This window comes from Myotis lucifugus, unplaced genomic scaffold (assembly GCF_000147115.1).
Source record: "Myotis lucifugus unplaced genomic scaffold, Myoluc2.0 scaffold_166, whole genome shotgun sequence".
In the NCBI taxonomy this organism is placed as follows: domain Eukaryota; kingdom Metazoa; phylum Chordata; class Mammalia; order Chiroptera; family Vespertilionidae; genus Myotis; species Myotis lucifugus.
The window spans coordinates 2,525,146-2,543,440 of NW_005871214.1; the positions used below are offsets into that span (position 1 = coordinate 2,525,146).

The 18,295-nt window shown below is 39.0% G+C and overlaps 1 protein-coding gene across 1 annotated transcript in view; it reads right to left on the reverse strand.

Moving 5' to 3' along the window:
• The window catches only part of PPM1A (protein phosphatase, Mg2+/Mn2+ dependent 1A), a 34,342-nt gene extending 23,883 nt beyond the window's left edge, over positions 1 to 10,459 (reverse strand). Inside the window, exon 1 of the mRNA XM_023759916.1 lies at positions 10,439 to 10,459. The gene's annotated coding sequence lies outside the window, so the exon portion shown is untranslated. The remainder of the gene's footprint in view (positions 1 to 10,438) is intronic.
• Positions 10,460 to 18,295: the final 7,836 nt, after the last annotated feature.

Here is an 18,295-nt window from a genome sequence, read left to right on the forward strand (position 1 = left end):
ACTCTCTTTGTCTTTTGCTCTTGGCATTTTAATTATGATGTGTCTTGGTGTGGTCCTCTTTGGATTCCTTTTGTTTGGGGTTCTCTGTGCTTCCTGGACTTGGAAGTCTATTTCTTTCACCAGGTAGGGGAAGTTTTCTGTCATTATTTCTTCAAATAGGTTTTCAATATCTTGCTCTCTCTCTTCTTCTGGCACCCCTATAATTCGGATGTTGGTATGCTTGAAGCTGTCCCAGAGGCTCCTTACACTATCTTCGTATTTTTGGAATCTTTTTTCATTTTGCTTTTCCAGTTGGGTGTTTTTTGCTTCTTCGTATTTCAAATCTTTGACTTGATTCTTGCGATCCTCTGGTCTGCTGTTGGGAGTCTGTATAGTATTTTTTATTTCAGTCAGTGTATGCTTAATTTCTAGTTGGTCCTTTATCACAACATCGAAAGTCTCATTAGATTTCTTGTAGATCTCATTAAGTTTATCGGCAGTTTCTAGAAAATTCTTGAAAAACCTTAAAAGTGTGGTTTTGAACTCTATATCCAGTAGTTTGCTTTCCTCCATTTCTGTCATTTGTGTCCTGTTTCTTTGTCTCGGCATTTTTTATGCTTCCCTGTGTTGATAAAGTGGTTTTCTGTGCTGAGTGTCCTCTAGGGCCCAGTGGTTCAGCCTCCCCAATTACCTGAGGAGGACACTCTTGGTGCACCCCTTTGTGGGCTTTGTGCACAGTCTTGTTGTAGTTAAGCCTTGATTGTTGTAGTTATCACTGGGAGGAATTGACCTCCAGACCAGTTGGCTGTGAGAATCAGCTGTGTCTGCAGGGGGAGAACTTCTGTGCTGGAGACACCCCTCTGGGGCAAGACTTGCTTCAATGGGGCTTTGGTGATCACTGAGTCTGCCCCCTGAGTGTGTCCTTTATGGTTCCACGGAGCTGCAAACTGGATGGTCCCACTCTGACCTCTGGGTTTCCTGGCTCCTGGATCTCTAGGGAGGTGCTAATCTAGCCTTTGCCTGCGGCTATCCAGCAAAAGCCTCCCTGCAGGGCTTGGGCGGGGCAGGTCCCACAGGATCCACAGAGCGGGGCTAGCAGTTATGGCTGTTCTCAGTCTTGCCCTCAGAGGCTCTGCTTCTCAGTGTCCCAGTAATCACTGCAAGCCCCTCGGAGAGAAAGCTGCCCTCGGGTTCCGACTGATGCCAGACAGTCCCGCTTCTCCCGTATGAGTCTGGGTCCCTAGAGACTCGCCCGGAACTGGAGCTCAGAGCCTGAGACTCCCTCCCGATTGAAAACGACAACCGCGCCCTCAGCCGCCAGTCCGCTCCGCATGCACCTCCACACCTCTGTATTTTACTTCCGTGCTGCGCCTCTTCTGAGTCTCGGTATGCTTTTCTCTTTCCTTCTATTCTGAGTCTCGGTATGCTTTTCTCGTTCCTTCTAGTTGTAGAATTTCCACTCAGCCATCCTTCCTGTGGTTCTGGATGATGTCCGTTCTGTCTTTTAGTTGTATTTTTGAAGTGGTTGTTCAAGGCAGCAAACTCCGGTGTTTACCTATGTCGCCATCTTGGTTTCTCTCCCGTTATACGTTTATTAAAGCATTTATTTCGCTCAGCCTTCCACAATAGTAATTAACCTGCCTGTCTCCCCCTCCCCCTGCCCCCCACCCAAAATAACAACAACAACAAAAAAAATTAGAAATCAACTACAGTAAAATCACTCAAGAAACATTCAAACACATGGAGGCTAAACAGCATCTTATTAAACAATAAATGGGCTACCAATGAAATCAAGAAAGAAATCAAAAACTTCCTGGAAACAAATGAAAATGAACACACCACTACCCAAAATCTCTGGGACACAGCAATAGCAGTCCTGAGAGGGAAGTTATAGCACTACAGGCCTATCTCAAAAAAAAGACAAAAACAACTATTAGCAATGAACTATTTAATCCTACAATTTAAAGAATTAAAAAGAGAACAAGAAAAGCCCAGAATAAATAGAAGGAAGGAAATAATAAAGATTAGAGCAGAAATGGCATACAGACTAAAAAAACACAAAAAACCCCCACAATGAAACCAAGAGCCTTTGAAAGATAAACAAGATTGATGAACCAGACTCCTCACAAAACAAAAAGAGGACCCAAATAAAGAAAATCTGAAATGAAAGTGGAAAAGTATCAACTGAAACACAGAAATACAAAGGATTACAAGAAAATACTATGAACAATTATATGCCAATAAGCTGGACAATGTGGATGACACGGACAAATTCCTAGAAAAATACAATCTCCCAAACTGAATCAGAAAGAATCAGAAAACCTGAATAGGCCAATGCCAAGTGATGAAATAGAAGCAGTAATAATAAAAAAAAAACTCCCAGCAAACAAAAACCCTAGTCCAGATGGCTTCACAAGAGTTTTACCAAACATTCAAAGAAGAACTAACACCCATACTCCTCAAACTATTCCAAAAAATCCAAGAGAAAGGAACACTTCTAAGCTCTTTTTATGAGGCCAGCATTATCCTAATTTCAAAACCAGATAAAGACACTACAAAGAAAGAGAATTATAGGCCAATATCCCTGATGAACATAGAAGCTAAAATCCTCAACAAAATATTAGCAAATCGAATACAGCAATGTATTAAAAAGATCATACACCATGACCAAGTGAGATTTATTCCAAGGATGCAAAGCTGGTACTATATTTTCAAATCAATAAATGTGATACAAAACATAAGCAAATTGAAAGACAAAAATCATATGATCATATCAATAGACGCAGAAAAAGCATTCGACAAAATCCAACACCCATTTTTGATAAAAACTCTCAGCAAAGTGGGAATAGAGGGATCATATCCCAATATAACAAAAGCCATATATGACAAACCTACAGCCAACATCATATTCAATGGGCAAAACCTAAAAACATTTTCCCTAAGAACGGGAACAAGACAGGGATGTCTTTCACCACTCTAACTCAACACTAGAGGCCCGGTGCTTGAAATTCATGCACTGGGGGGGGGGGGGGGCCTGGCCTGCACCCTCTTGCAGTCTGGAACCCCTCAGGAGATGTCCGCCTACTGGCTTAGGCCCGCTCCCCCTAAGCCAGCAGTTGGACATCCCTCTCGCAGTCTGGGACCCCTCACTCCTTACCACTCGGCATATGCTCAACACAGGAGCTGTCTCCTGTTGGTCAGTGCGCTCCCACAGGGGGAGCGCTGCTCAGCCAGAAGCCAGGCTCACGGCTGGCGAGTGCAGAGGTGGTGGCAGGAGCCTCTCCCACCTTCGTGACAGTGCTAAGGAGCAGTGAGTCGAGAGGTAAGGAGCAGCGAGCAGGCGGGCAGTAAGAAGCGAGGGGTGCTGGACTGTGAGAGGGATGTCTGACTGCCAGCTTAGGGTCCCAGACTGCGAGAGGGTGCAGGCCAGGCTGAGGGACTTTTCCCACCCTCAGTGTACGAATTTCGTGCACCGGGCCTCTAGCGAGCTTATTTAAAAAAAATCACCAAATATAGAAGGAAACAAGCTGCTATGAGTATGGGTTAACATATAATAAATATATATCCCTTAAAACTTCAGATAATTGGAATCAGAGAATATAAGATATAAAATAAATATGTATGAAATGTTTAACAAGGTTTTAAAAAAGAAACAGAAAAATGAGAAAGTATTTTAAAAATTATCAAGCAAATTGGGAAAGAATTAAATAACACTTTAGAAATTAAATAAAAAATCGAGGTATTAAAAACTCAAAGGATGACTTAAACAATGGATTAGAAACAAATGCAGATTAGTTCATTGAGTTAAAAAATAAAAAAAATGTTTGCTTTAAAAAAAAAAAAAGCTTCAACCAAGAATGACAGAAAGGGGAAGAAAAATAAAATTCTCCAATGATAGTAAAATAGCATAAATACTCTACAGATGCAGGAACCTAGAAATTTAAGACTAGGACATTGACACCTCTGGAAGTCCAGCTACTATTAACTAATCTCTATGTTAAATCCCTGGAATTGGCTAGCCTATATAATAAAAGAGAAACCTGCAAATTAACCATCCCTCCGCTACACTCACCAGCCAATGAGAGTGAGTATGCAAATTAACCTGACAAAGATGGTGGTTAATTTGCATACGCAGGTGTCAAGCACCCCAGGAGGCGACGGCGGCTGTGGGCTCCCGGGACCATTGCCGGCCCAGGAGGCGAGGCCTGCCACGCCAAGCCACACCTGTGGGCTCCCAGGACCTTGCCGGAGAGAGCAGAGCAGGATAGCGGGCAGAGAGCGGGAGGTTTGGAGGACTTGGCAGAGCAGGAGACCGCTGGACATAGAGCAGAGCGAGAGAGAGGGTGGCTTGGAGGACGTGGCTCCCTCTGTCACCCCAGATTCCTCATTACAGCTGTGGAAACTGACAGCAGGGAGGAGGAAGTCCCACCCCCACAGAATCTGCCAGAATCAGCCTTTGGTCAGATAGCTCTCAGTGGCCTGACAGCCAGGACTCTCATTCACCTGCATCTCAGACCGTGACAGTAGAGAGGTGGGACTATGTGTAAAGAACAAATGTTGATACAACGTAGTTCTGCAGCCAAAAGATGACGGCGTTATCGACAGAAAATGTCTGCAGAGCAGCGTGTGTCTGATCTTGAAAGAAGGCGGCACCCGCGACAGGATGTATCTGAACACCAGCTACTGAAAAAACGTCACTCTGATGCCGAAAAACACCGGCGTTATCGACAGAAAATGTCTAAAGACCAACATGCCTTTGAAGTTGAAAGAAGGTGGTGGCGACGACAGAATATGTCTAGAGAACAGTCATCAACAAGTACTACCAATACTGGTAGGAACTGCCTTCTCGGCAAAAATGGAGTACATGAGGATGCAATTCTCAAACATAGTTGTGGTGGAATGACTGTTCAATGTGAATTGTGCCTATCACTAAATTTCTCTGATGAAAAACTATCCAATGGGAATGGAAATTTACTCGATGTTGTAGCAAAGAGAGTCTGTCCAAATGATATACATTTTCCAGATTACCCGGATATTTAAAAAGATTAATGACAAACGAAAATTCTGACAGTAAAAATTTCATGGAAAATATTCGTTCCATAAATAGTTCTTTTGCTTTTGCTTCCATGGGTGCAAATATTGCATCGCCATCAGGATATGGGCCATACTGTTTTAGAATACACGGACAAGTTTATCACCGTACTGGAACTTTACATCCTTCGGATGGTGTTCCTCAGAAGTTTGCTCAACTCTATTTTGGATACAGCCAAAGCTACAAGTAAAAGATTAGCAATGCCAGAAAACCAGGGCTGCTCAGAAAGACTCATGATCAACATCAACAACCACATGCATGAAATAAATGAATTAACAAAATCATACAAGATGCTACATGAGGTAGAAAAGGAAGCCCAATCTAAAGCAGCAGCAAAAGGTATTGCTCCCACAGAAGAAACAATGGCAATTAAATATGACCGTAACAGTGACCCAGGTAGATATAATTCTCCCAGTGTAACCAAGGTTGCTGTCATATTTAAAAACAAAGATGGAGAACCTCCTTTTGAAAGGGACTTGCTCATTCATTGTAAACCAGATCCCAATAATCCAAATGCCACTAAAATGAAACAAATCAATATCCTGTTTCCTATATTAGATGCAATGACATATCCTATTCTTTTTCCACATGGTGAAAAAGGCTGGGGAACAGATATTGCATTAAAGAGACAACAGTGTAATCGACAATAATACTAGACAAAATGTAAGGACACGAGTCACACAAATGCAGTATTATGGATTTCATCTCTCTGTGTGGGACACGTTCAATCCTATTTTAAATGCAGGAAAATTAACAGTTTATCGTGGATTCATATTCAAAAATGGAGGCCAATCGGATTTCATCAAAGCAAACCAATCTAAGTTGAGAGTTGAAAAACATAGTGGTTTGATGGATTATCTCAAATCTAGATCTGAAAATGACAATGTGCCGATTGGTAAAATGATAATACTTCTATCATCTTTTGAGGGTAGTCCCAGAACTATGCAGCAGCAATATCAGGATGCTATGGCAATTGTAACGAAGAATGGCAAGCCCGATTTATTCATAACCATGATATGCAACCCCAAATGGGCAGATATTGCAAGCAATTTACAACGCTGGCAAAAAGTTGAAAACAGACCTGACTTGGTACCCAGAGTTTTTAATATTAAGCTGGATGCTCTTTTAAATGATATCTGTAAATTCCATTAATTTGGCAAAGTAATAGCTAAAATTCATGTCATTGAATTTCAGAAATGCGGACTGCCTCACGCTCACATATTATTAATATTAGATAGTGAGTCCAAATTACATTCCTCTAATTAATTCCCTTTCAATGTGCATGAATTTCGTGCACCGGGCTACTAGTATATTATAATAGAGTTCTGTAGACTCTTAATACCAACACATTCTACTGAAAAAATCAGAAAACACCAGCCAAATAATGTTACCTTAATCCCATATAGTAAAGCTTAATCTCACTGAACAAATGCTTCTCTGGTATTTCATTTTTTTCTAAATATACTTATATCATAGCAATCTTTAAATTCTCACGTCTTTCTTTAGTTAAGGTAGAAATTTAAGACCTATTAGTTTGCAGTTCTAAGGATCATGGTCTCTATGTTTCTCCAATTTCCCTCAGGACTAAATTTTCACAGGTTTTCTGATTAAATATTCTTTCAATAAAGGGCAATACTACAGATTAGTCAGTTAAATCAACAATTATTCTTAAGACTCTCCTTCTATAATTTAACTAATATAGGAAATAGTTATGAAAATTTATAGCTGACCTTTGAACTATATGAGAGTTAGGACCACTGCCCTCCCCCATGCGGTTGAAAATCTGAGTATAACTTTTGACTTCCCCAAAACTTAATTACTAATAGCCTACTGTTGACCAGAAACCTTACCGATAGATAACATAAACAGTCGATAAAACTTGTTTTGTATGCTTTATTATATACTGCATTCTTTTTTTTTTCAATCCTCACCCCAGGATATGTTTTTATTGATTTCAGTGGGAGAGAGAGAGAGAGAAAGAGAGAGAGAGAGAGAAACATCGATTGGTTGCCTCCCATACATGCCCTGACCAAGAATCAAACCCACAACCTTTTGGTGTATGGGGACAACACTCAAAAGCTGTGTTGTTCAAGGGTCAAATGTACAGGGTGGGCAAAAGTAAGTTTATAGTTTGAGTACACGAAACAGTTTATCTTGTACTATTCTCTATTAATTACTGTATTATTTTCCATACCCACAATTGTAAACCTACTTTTGCCCATCCCTGTATATAGAGCTCTTTAAGAAAGGAATACTTGCTATTAAAACAAATTATATACACAGATATTTGGTTAAACTTGGTTTCCAATATTAAAAACATTCATTTAAATTATATAATACAATTTACCTGTTAAATAACAAATCTCAGTTATTCTGAAAAAAAAAAGTAATTTATCTACATCACCAGGTCCTTGAAAAAGTTATATACAAAATATAATAGGCAATATTTCTGATCAAGGAACTGAATACAGGGATTGAAACATTTCATCCAAGTGGTCACATACAGGAACTAACAATTCCTATTGGTTTGCACTTGCCTCTTCCCCAATTTCCAGTTTGCTTATTATATGACTTTACTTACTTTAAAACTACATGTGGGATTCTGGCTCTTTTGAGACACTTTTACTGACTGTCCTTAAAATCTCACTAACAATTCTAATCCAACCAAAACATTCCTTATGTATCAAATCAAATAAGATTTTCTTTGGCAATGGCAACTTCTCAATTAGTAGCCAAACTCTGGCTAATTCTAGATCTCTGAAGCAGCCCACTGAACATGAGGCACCCAGAAGAGGATTTCTGCCCTTTCAATTAGAAAACCTCAGGGGATGGTGCCTTTAATTCTCTGTGGGACTTCTTTGAAGGATAATCCCAAGGTGAAATGAGTTTCTAACTCTGCACTGATTCAAACCTGAAGATCTTCAAACAACCCAAAAGACATGACTATGGTTCAGCTTCAGAATGTCTACACAAAGTTCTGGAAAGAAACAATGTCAAGGGTACTACTAATCCTCATCAGAAAATGAAATTATCATTTGTGCTTTACTTACATATCACTAATATTCAAAATTCAGAACTGAACATTTAAAAAACTTCATCTATCTTTTCTTCTATTACATCATAACATCTTTGGCTTCTATGTCTTTTTTTTGCCTTCTGTCTTTCCCTCTAGGTCTTATTCTCTCCTAAGCAGCAGCCAAGTTTCATTCTTCTTCCCACAAATTCAGTCTTCTTGCAAATTGTATACCATTTCTACTCCTACTCTTACCACCTTGTCCCTCCCCAGCCTGATCAGTCTCTTCTATTTTCCCTTTCTTGCTTTTAATTCTTCCTCATTCTTGGGCTTAGAGCAGCAGTTCTCAACCTGTGGGTCGCAACCCCTTTGGGGGTTGAACAACCCTTTCACAGGGGTCGCCTAAGACCATTGGAAAACACATATATAATTACATATTGTTTTTGTGATTAATCACTATGCTTTAATTATGTTCAATTTGTAACAATGAAATTGGGGGTCACCACAACATGAGGAACTGTATTAAAGGGTCATGGCATTAGGAAGGTTGAGAACCGCTGGCTTAGAGGAATGAGAAGGTAGGGTTGCAGCAAGCCAGCTGCAAGGGGAAACATGTTAATGAACTCATGCAAATCTGAGTTTGAGGTAGAAGAGAAATGGCTACCACAGCAACATTCTAGGGAAAGCTGGGGGGCTACTGAGCAACCCACAGTGAAAAACACTACTACTAAAGGTGAGGATGAGTGATACATAATTGTTCAAGTTATACTAGTGTAAAGCCTGAATCTTGGTTTAAATTTGGATACAGTCTTCCAATTATTGAATATTTTTTCCTGCTCGGAGAAGCAAAAACAACCCTTATTTAAGCTGTAAAAAGGAGGCTAAATTATTCATAGCAGGCTGTTCAATGAGATATACAAGATGCTGATACAGGCTAGAAATCACTGATCAAAGTTATCTGGATTCTACCTATAGGAAACCCAAAAAGCAAAAACCTATAGAGACAGAAAGTAGATGACTGGTTGACAAGGGCTGGGGGAGAGAATAGGGATTGACTGCTAATGAGTACAAGGGGTTTTTTTTAGGGGTGATAAAATCGTTCCAGCCCTCCCTGGTTTGGTTTAGTGGTTGGAGCGTCGGCCTAAGGACTGAAGGGTCTCGGGTTTGATTCTGGTCAAGGGCATGTACCTTGGTTGCAGGTTTCATTCCTGGCCTGTTGAGGCATGTGCGGGAGGCAACCAGTCAATGTGTCTAACATCAACGTTTTTCTCTCTTCCCTGTCTCTCCCCCTCCCTTCCCAATTCTTTCTTAAAAAAAAAAAAAAGTTGTAAAATTAAATTGTGGTAATGGTTGTACAATCCTATGAATATAATAAAAACTACTGAGCTATAAATTGTATTTTTTTGAGCTATAAATTTCAAATGGGTGAATTTATGCTAAGTGAGTTATATCTCAACTAGAAGCCTAGTGCATGGGTTCATGCACCGGTGGGGTCCCTCGGCCTGGCCTGCGGGGATGGGGCCGAAACCAGCAGTCCAACATTACCCGAGGGTCCTGGACTGCTGTGAAATGTTCAACTGGAAAAAGGACCCCAAAGTATTTGTCTTGAAGAGATAGACTTCTGTCCATACAAGCTAACACTCTTTAAAAAAAAAATTATTCACTGAGTTTGTCCATGAGATGCTTTGTGCATATGGAAAAGGGTGCTGGAAAAATAACAGAAAAAGTTTTTTTCAGTGAAAATTTCATCTTTCTAAACACACATACACCCTCCTATACTTTATTAACCTCACGTCAAATGACATGGCCCAAAATGGCATTTCTCAACTCCCTACCACTTCTCCTACCCAGTTCCGTGTCTCAGGAAATAAATCTACCATTAGTAATGAGCTTACAGAATTCTGTCTGTATTTCCCTTATCCTAGTACTTACTGTATCATGACATTTGATTAATATGTAAGACAAATGAATGACAGCCATCATCGTGCCTTCTTCCTTCCTTCTCAAAAGTTAGGAATTCTTTTCTACCCAGGTATTCATTCCCATAGAAATTGACCTGCAAACAAACGGTATCCCGCCATTTCCATTTTGTTATTCTTTACAATATAGATCACACTAGGTGGCTCAGTAGTTGTTGAAGAACTCGCTTGTATCAGGAGGCATGTATACAGATAGAGAAAATGAAGACAACAGATGTGGAATAACACAGGATTAAGCTGTGGGTTGACTACGAAACAAAAGCTGCCAATTCTAAGATCAGCCTCTTGACATCCAAAACAGCCTTATAGACTCTCAGCAAAGATAATATTCTACTGCTTTATAAAAAGTGAAAATTTTATTTATTGCCTACTTACATTCTGAAGCATGATGGCATACTTCAAAGATGTTTTCCTAAAGCCTGGTTAAGTTTTATGATTCTGTTTGCAAAACAAAACCAAAAAATTATACACAGTCTTTCTTCTCTTATCCTTACCATTAACATTTTCATTTCTGAATTTTGGCAACAAAGGTCATAAGTAAGCAAGTTGCATCTCCTATAGATGAATGTCATAAAATAAAATTGTGTTTGGCTTGTGGTACTAGTTGTATCATATGTGTATCTTATATGCTTTTTTAATATTAAAAATTGAATAGTTCTTCTTGGTGAAAAGTTTTAAAAAGGAGCTGACATGACACATAATACTGTAACCTCAAATTTAGCATACACTTCCACTTCAGAACCCAACTCAATCACAAGATTCACTTTTTGGGTACAATGAAACCAGTCATACCCTCCCCATACAAATTTTCTAATCCATCACAAGTGTCAACATATTTTCTTTTAGCAATAGCAACAAAACTGCAGTAACCCACATATATAATTACTTTGAAGAGTCCAATGAAATGTGTTTGGTTTCTGTTACTAGCTGTCAAACTTTGGGCAGGTAACTTAATCTCCGTCTCAATTTCTTCATCTGTTAACAGATAGGTAATAATAATAATATCCCATATAGATATGAATATTTAATGAATAGTACTTGAAATTTTCTAATAATAATACTTGGCATATAAGTGCTCAATTATGCTCTATCACTGTTACTAGCTAATGTCAAGGCTAGAAAAAATGAAGAGGCACACAAAGAATCAAATTCATGAATCTGGTCTCTTTAGTATCCTACTCCAATAAATGAATCTAAGCTGCCTATATAAAATTATCCATTTAAACATTTCATAAAGGCAATTGTATATGTATTTTCTAAATACTGGAAATAGTTTTAACAGTTTGATAAGGTTTAAAGTTTTAGAGGTTTTAATGAACAGACTATTCATATATTAAACAATGGTTTGGTTCACATTAAATCAGTTGATAGTTGCTAATACAATGTGTAATTGCTGTGATACCACAATTCCTCTGTTTAAAAGAATGTATAGTTCATAATATTTGCAAATGTAACTGGAAAAAGAGATGCACATTATTAATGTCTTATGAAGCTTCAAAGCCTAAATACAGAAAATTAAAATGAAACCTTTAAGGTCCAGAATCAGTCAAGTTAATTTTCTATACCGACATAAACTCTGCCACATTTCAGATTTGCGTAATATTCACTCTTAAATATCCAGGTTCAGCCAAAATAATATATAAACAGTGTAATAAATATCTGCTCCCAGAAAGGTCTTAACTTTTTCCACCACTGCCTACAGCAATCACTCCCACTCTCAGGTAGATTTTGCCTAACCCTAACAAAATATCTGAAAGTCTACTATCCACAAGGCATTGTGCTAGGCCTTGGGTATAATAAAAAGTTATTGTATTGTCCCAGCCAGTATGGCTCAGTTGATAGAGCATCGGCCTGCAGGTCCCGGGTTTGATTCTAGTCAAGGACATGTACGGTGGTTGCAGGCTCCTCCTCCCCTGGTTGAGGCTCATGCAGGAGGCAACCAATGTGTTTCTCTCACATTGATATTTCTCTCTGTCTTTCCCTCTCTCTTCCACTCTCTAAAAATCAATGGAAAAATATCCTCGGTTGAGGATTCAAAAAAAAAGTTATTATATTTTGCCCTTCAGAATTTTATAATTAAAATGAACACACAATTATAATTAAAACACAAATACAGAGTAAATTATATTATTAAAGCTATCCATATAATACAATAGATACATAGAAGTACAGAGAAAAGAAGAAATACTCTGTTAATCAGGGAAGGTTTTGTGGAAGAGGAAATCTTAGAAATGAGCTTTCATAAAGGAGAAAACAAAAGCTGAAGAAGGGCAAGAATTTCAAGCTACCAATTAGCATAAACAAGGATCCACTGAAAATACAGGGTATGTTCCAGAGATAGCAAGTGTATCAGTTTGGTTGAAATTAGATCAGTCCTGAGGTCCAGTCATGGAAAGTGTCAAAAGCCAAACCAAGATTTCCAAACTTTATTCTAGAGGCAAAAGAAGTCATTGAGTATATTGAACAGAATGGGGGAGAGAAAGACAGTACAAGATGCTAGTGGTAAAGACAAGTTAAGCATTCTAAAACCATAGTCTGGGTATGAGGTAAGAAGACTGAAATTGTTCCAATGCAATTCTTCAACTTTAAATAACCCAGGACCCACATATAAAACCTTAATACCTTTTATGAAAATTCCCTATTTCCTTTTTACAGGAAGAACTAAGTTAATTAGAATAAGTTAGTTTTCTCACTCTTTCATCTTTTCCTGTAGCAGTATCGTCTTGCCCATTTCTAATCATGAACTGTTAACTCCTCTTCGAAATACCAACCCTTGTATTTCCTCACTTACTGAACATTCACCTTTGCTTTACTACTTACTTTTTTATCCTCTTTTTAATCATCTACTCCAAACCCATGACTCTTCTTCAGCTTCATAGTCAAATAAATCTACTCATACATTACTTTCCCATTATCTCTTAACTTCTCGTCTATTCATATATAAGTTCTATAACCTCAATCTCTTCTAAAGTCTCTACTCACTCTCTTAGAGTTCTTATAGCTTCCAGATTAGTGGCTAAATTTATACTCAGTCCAGCCGGCATGGCTCAATGGTTTAGCATCGACCTATGAACCAGGTGGTCACCGTTCGATTCCTGGTCAGGGCACATGCACAGGTTGTGGGCCCAATCCCCAATAGAGGCATGCAGGAGGCAGCCGATCAATGATTCTCTTATCATTGACTAGAGGCCGGTGCACAAATTCATGTACCAGTGGGGTCCCTCAGCCTGGCCTGTGGGATCAGGCCAAAACCAGCTCTCCGACATCCCCTCTGGGTCCCAGATTGCGAGAGGGCGCAGGCCAGGCCGAGGGACCCCACCAGTGCACGATCAGGGCTGGGGAGGGACCTCGGGAGGGCTCCAGGGCGTGTCTGGCCTGTCTTGTTCAATCCCGATCAGCCGGACCCCAGCAGCAAGCTAACCCACCAGTTGGAGGATCTGCCACCTGGTGGTCAGTGCACGTCACAGTGAGCAGTTGAGCTACATTAGCATATCATTAGCATATTATGCTTTGATTGGTTGAATGGACGACCGGACACTTAGCATATTAGGCTTTTATTATATAGGATGTCTCTCTCCCTTCCTTTGTGAAATCAATAAAAATATATTTTAAAATAAATAAGTAAAATTATACTCAAAGACAACCCTCTCATACCCACTAAGTCTCTATTCCCCTAGGTATCTCAAGATTTCATATACTCAATAATAGCATATACTTAACAATAATAGCTACCATATTTCTTTGGTACTTCATGGTAGAAAATATATCAACTGCTTTACATAATTATTTCATTTAATCTTTAAGATTACCTTATGAGAAAGGCTTTCCCATTGGACAGATAAAGAAAACTGAGGCTTAGAGAAATCAAGAAGCTTGTCCAAGATCACCCCACTAGGAAGTGTTACCTTCTCCACTTTGTAGCCTTCAATGTGGCTCTACACATTGAGTGTACTCAAAAACATTTCCCTTAGTATCAACCATTTTAGTACATTGATTCATTCCTCAATTTGAGCAATGATAGACATAAAATTAGCTCTGCTGACTTCTGAAACTTTGGGAATGAGGAAATGAACTTAGCTTCTTAAATCTTTTCTGAATATTTTAGAAGAGACCCTTGCATTGCAAGATTTAAGTAAATATAAATACTCTTAACTCTAGGAATCTGGGTCAAATCAGCTTTTCAAATTTTTAATTCCTAAGAACAAGAGCTAGAAACATCAATGAGAGAGAAACATCAATCAGCTGCCTCCTGCACATCTCCCACCAGATCTGATCCTGGCATGTAACTTCAATTCTGAGCCGAACCTGGGACCCTCCAGTCCGCAGGCCGACGCTCTATCCACTGAGCCAAACCGGTTTCAGCAAATATAAATACTCTTAACTCTAGGAATCTGGGTCAAATCAGCTTTTCAAATTTTTAATTCCTAAGAACAAGAAGGATCATCTAATTGGGAAAAATCCACTCAGAAATATTTTGAAAATAATTTTGTATCTATACAGATCTGATCCTGGCATGTAACTTCAATTCTGAGCCAATATTTCATTTGTGAACCAGAGATAGCAACATCAGATATTTTAGAGGGCTGTGGTGAAAATTATAGCCTGACACAAATAAATAGTAACAAATTATGGCTTTTCTTATTCACTTTCTTCTGATCTAAAAGTAGTTTGGTATCATAGGATTTTAATTCAAATCTTTTCAGCCACAAAAACTCTAATGACTTTCAAACTGGATCCTAAATATGAATGCTACATAAACCTGGTCAATGGATTCCAAATAAACATATTAATAATTATAAAAACTCAAGCTCCCTCATTTATTGCACATTTAACTCAAGGAATGTTTAAAACACTTTTAATTTTATAAACACAGTATCGTTTACTTTATTAATATACGCTAATATCCAGTATCTTTCCCTCAGTTTCTCACAGAAACTCTAAAGTGTGTATTACATTTTAGATAAAGGTTACTGACGCTCACCTCTCATAACTGTTTATTTTCTGTAGCTCCTCCTACCTTCCTCAGCAAAACAAGCTATGTAAAGAGATTATCTAGGTAGTATAGACAAGTAGGACATGCAAAGGTCAAAATCATCACAGAATATATCCTGGAGACTCAAAATACAATTTTTTTACTTGAGTAATATGGAGCACATTAGATATTAGAAAGAGGCAAAAAAGAATATAATCAATCTTTTGATTTTGATATAATTTAACCCAAGCTTCTTTCATATAAGGACCCAGGTGGGAATAATCCCAGGTGGAAATTCACAGAATTTATACATAGAGGCTAATAGTAAAATAATAATTGAAACAACTCAATTTAAAAATTTTTGGTCACCAATGTGATTTGAGATGGAAAGCAACATATTCTGAAATAAAAAATACTACTCAAGGAATAGGAAGATACAAACTTTTACCTAGTTGCCTCATAACACCTTCCTCCTCCCCCAAGGTCCATATCTTTTACAGGGCCACACCTTGTTTTATCTTCTTGTTTAACCCTTATAGGACTCCACTTGAGCGGATTTTCTTACATGGCTGCCTCTTTCCTCTGATTGGATTAAGGATGGAAAGTAGCCAAGAGTAACATTCATTATCAAGTCATGTTCATGCCCTAATTTTATACACTTGTATCTATCAATAAACAATGTGATACTTGGGGTGGGGGTAACATTCAGGGTCAGGTGCCTATATAAGTGTTAGATATAATTTGGGGTGATCATCAAAATAATTATACTTAATTATTTCTACACGATCACAGATTTATGTCTTCAGAAATTAATCAGCTCTCATGGGTGAGAATTTCAAAGATAATAAGCTCTCTTTGGGCATATGTCAGTCTTTAGTTTTAAATTATTAAGTAAATAAATATCCCATACAAAAAAAAAAGTGTAGCTAAACAGGAATCAGCTACACTATTAGCCATTATAAGAAATAGTCTAGGTATAATCTAAACAAATTCAGTGACTGCATATTTTTAGTAACTGCTTAGCAATATATACCATGTGATATGATAGTGCTATAAATTTCTTTGAAAGAAAATATAGGTATTAGGGAACATTTTCAAATGAAGGTTTATTAATAAGATAAACAAGACACAACTGGAACTGACAGAAAAAACTTAATATGTTCTTATAATACCCTTCACATCAAACTACCAAGGGCCATGTGATTGTTCAAACCTAGAATCTCAACCACCCTTTGATTTCAATCCCCCTTCCTCCCAAGAGTTTTTCTAGACTTCCCAATACTAATAGAAAAGTCAATAAAGGCTATCTACTGGATATCTTTCCTAAAGAACAATCACCAACTTAAAATTCTTCTAAATAAGACAAAACCCCAGGCAGAAAATTAGCTTTAGAATGCTGAAACATTAAAGTACATACCAAGTATTTGGTCAAGGCACATTGAACAAGATAATAAAAAAATTTAGCAACTGGGCAGTACATCTGATAATATAATCTACTCTTTTGGCTTTACCGATTTGTAAGCCGAGATTCAAAAGGTTAAAGGACTTGTCCATGGACACAGATATGTTGGAGCACAGCCATGACTAAACAATTCTCATCTCCTAGTTCAATGTTCCCTTCAACAGTTTATACTGTAATTATGGTCATCACTCAGCCCTTCAAACTAAAATATAAACAGATACAAACCATGTTAAAAATAATAAATATATACACATATATATATTTATACCTATGCCATGTACAAAATTTTGATGAATGCAGCAGCCTTCAACCATGTTATTTCTCAAATATATGAGGTATCTAGCCAAACCTTACCTCTCCCATGATTTCACTGATGTGAAAAAAAGTTTAGATATCAAATAAAAAATGTCTTAAAAAACTTCCATGTGTAGTTCATTAAGTTAAAAGCAATCATCCCTACATGACTGTTTAATTAGAAATGTTACACATAAGAAGAGGGCTGTAACATCAGACAAGGAATGTTTGTGCTTCAAATTATTTACTGGCAAAGGAAATACTAAGTTAATAAAGGTAACATATATGATTAGGAAATAGGCAGTGGGGTGGGTCACTGTCCTCCTAGTCAGTTTTCTAATCTGTAAAGAGTTACAGAAATATAATCTTTGGCATAGGCCCAACATACAAATAAATAAAAGTATAAAAATGAGGCTGTTCCAATTAAGGAGTTGGAGAGCCAGCCCTGCCGGACCTCTGAGGGCTCTGGAACCCCTAACGCGCAGCAGAGAACTGTTTACATGAATCAATCCTCTTGACCCTTCAGAGCTGTTCGCATCTAAAAAATGGCTGTGTTTAAAATCCCCCAGGTGCACATTTGAAAAGATCAAGCCTTATTCCGCAAAACCATTTTTAAAATGCCTCCTTCCTTTCAATGTCAAAATCATTCACTGCGAGAAAGTAACCATCTCCCATATTTTTACATCTCTGATCCTCTTCCAATCACTTATTAGAATGCGTCAGGCTCATTATTTCGAATTAGCAGAAAATTTAAGGGGGGCGGTGGCGCATAGGTTTCTTGGCTTGGACAACTGATGACCTCTGTGGGTTTTAAGTGCCGCGTGCTTCAGGAAAAGGAAAAATAACTCCGGGGATGAAATTTTCAAAACGCACCTAAAACTGCGAGTGGTGGAAGGCTCTGCACAGCCGGAAAATATTTCCAATCGACAAGCAGAGCAGAACGACACCGCAACCAAACGCGAACACCAACAACTTTGACCCGCACAATTAGCACGGCTACAAAGACGAGAAGGAATCAGTGCGATTGACTTCAATGGATCTGCTCGACGCCTGAATAATGAATGAATCGGAGGCATCACTGACTTGAGTTCTGAATAAGCCTCGCTCTCAGCTCTGCGCCCTAAAAAACCTGAAGCAAATTCTACAGAATGTGATGTATCGAGGCCAAATTCGGTCCAAAGGAAGCCCCCGCCCCCCTTCTCTCCGCGGACCTCCCTCCCACTGGTTGGAGTCCAGGGCGGCCGGGCGGGCGGGGGCGGCTGGAGCCCCCTCGCCGCTCGGGAAAAGTTCCGCCGTCCGCGCTCGGGCCGGGCCGGCCCGCGGCCCTCGCCCGCGTCGCCGCCACCTACACCCCACCCGGCCGAGGGTCGCGGCCCGTCAAGTCCCGGGCGCCGCCGGCGGAAATTAGTGCTAAAAAAGAGGTAGCTACAGGCTGGTATCGTCTTAATGGCAGTTCTACCAATTTATATGTGGATGCAGGGTCGGGGTGGTTAAGGGGCGGGGG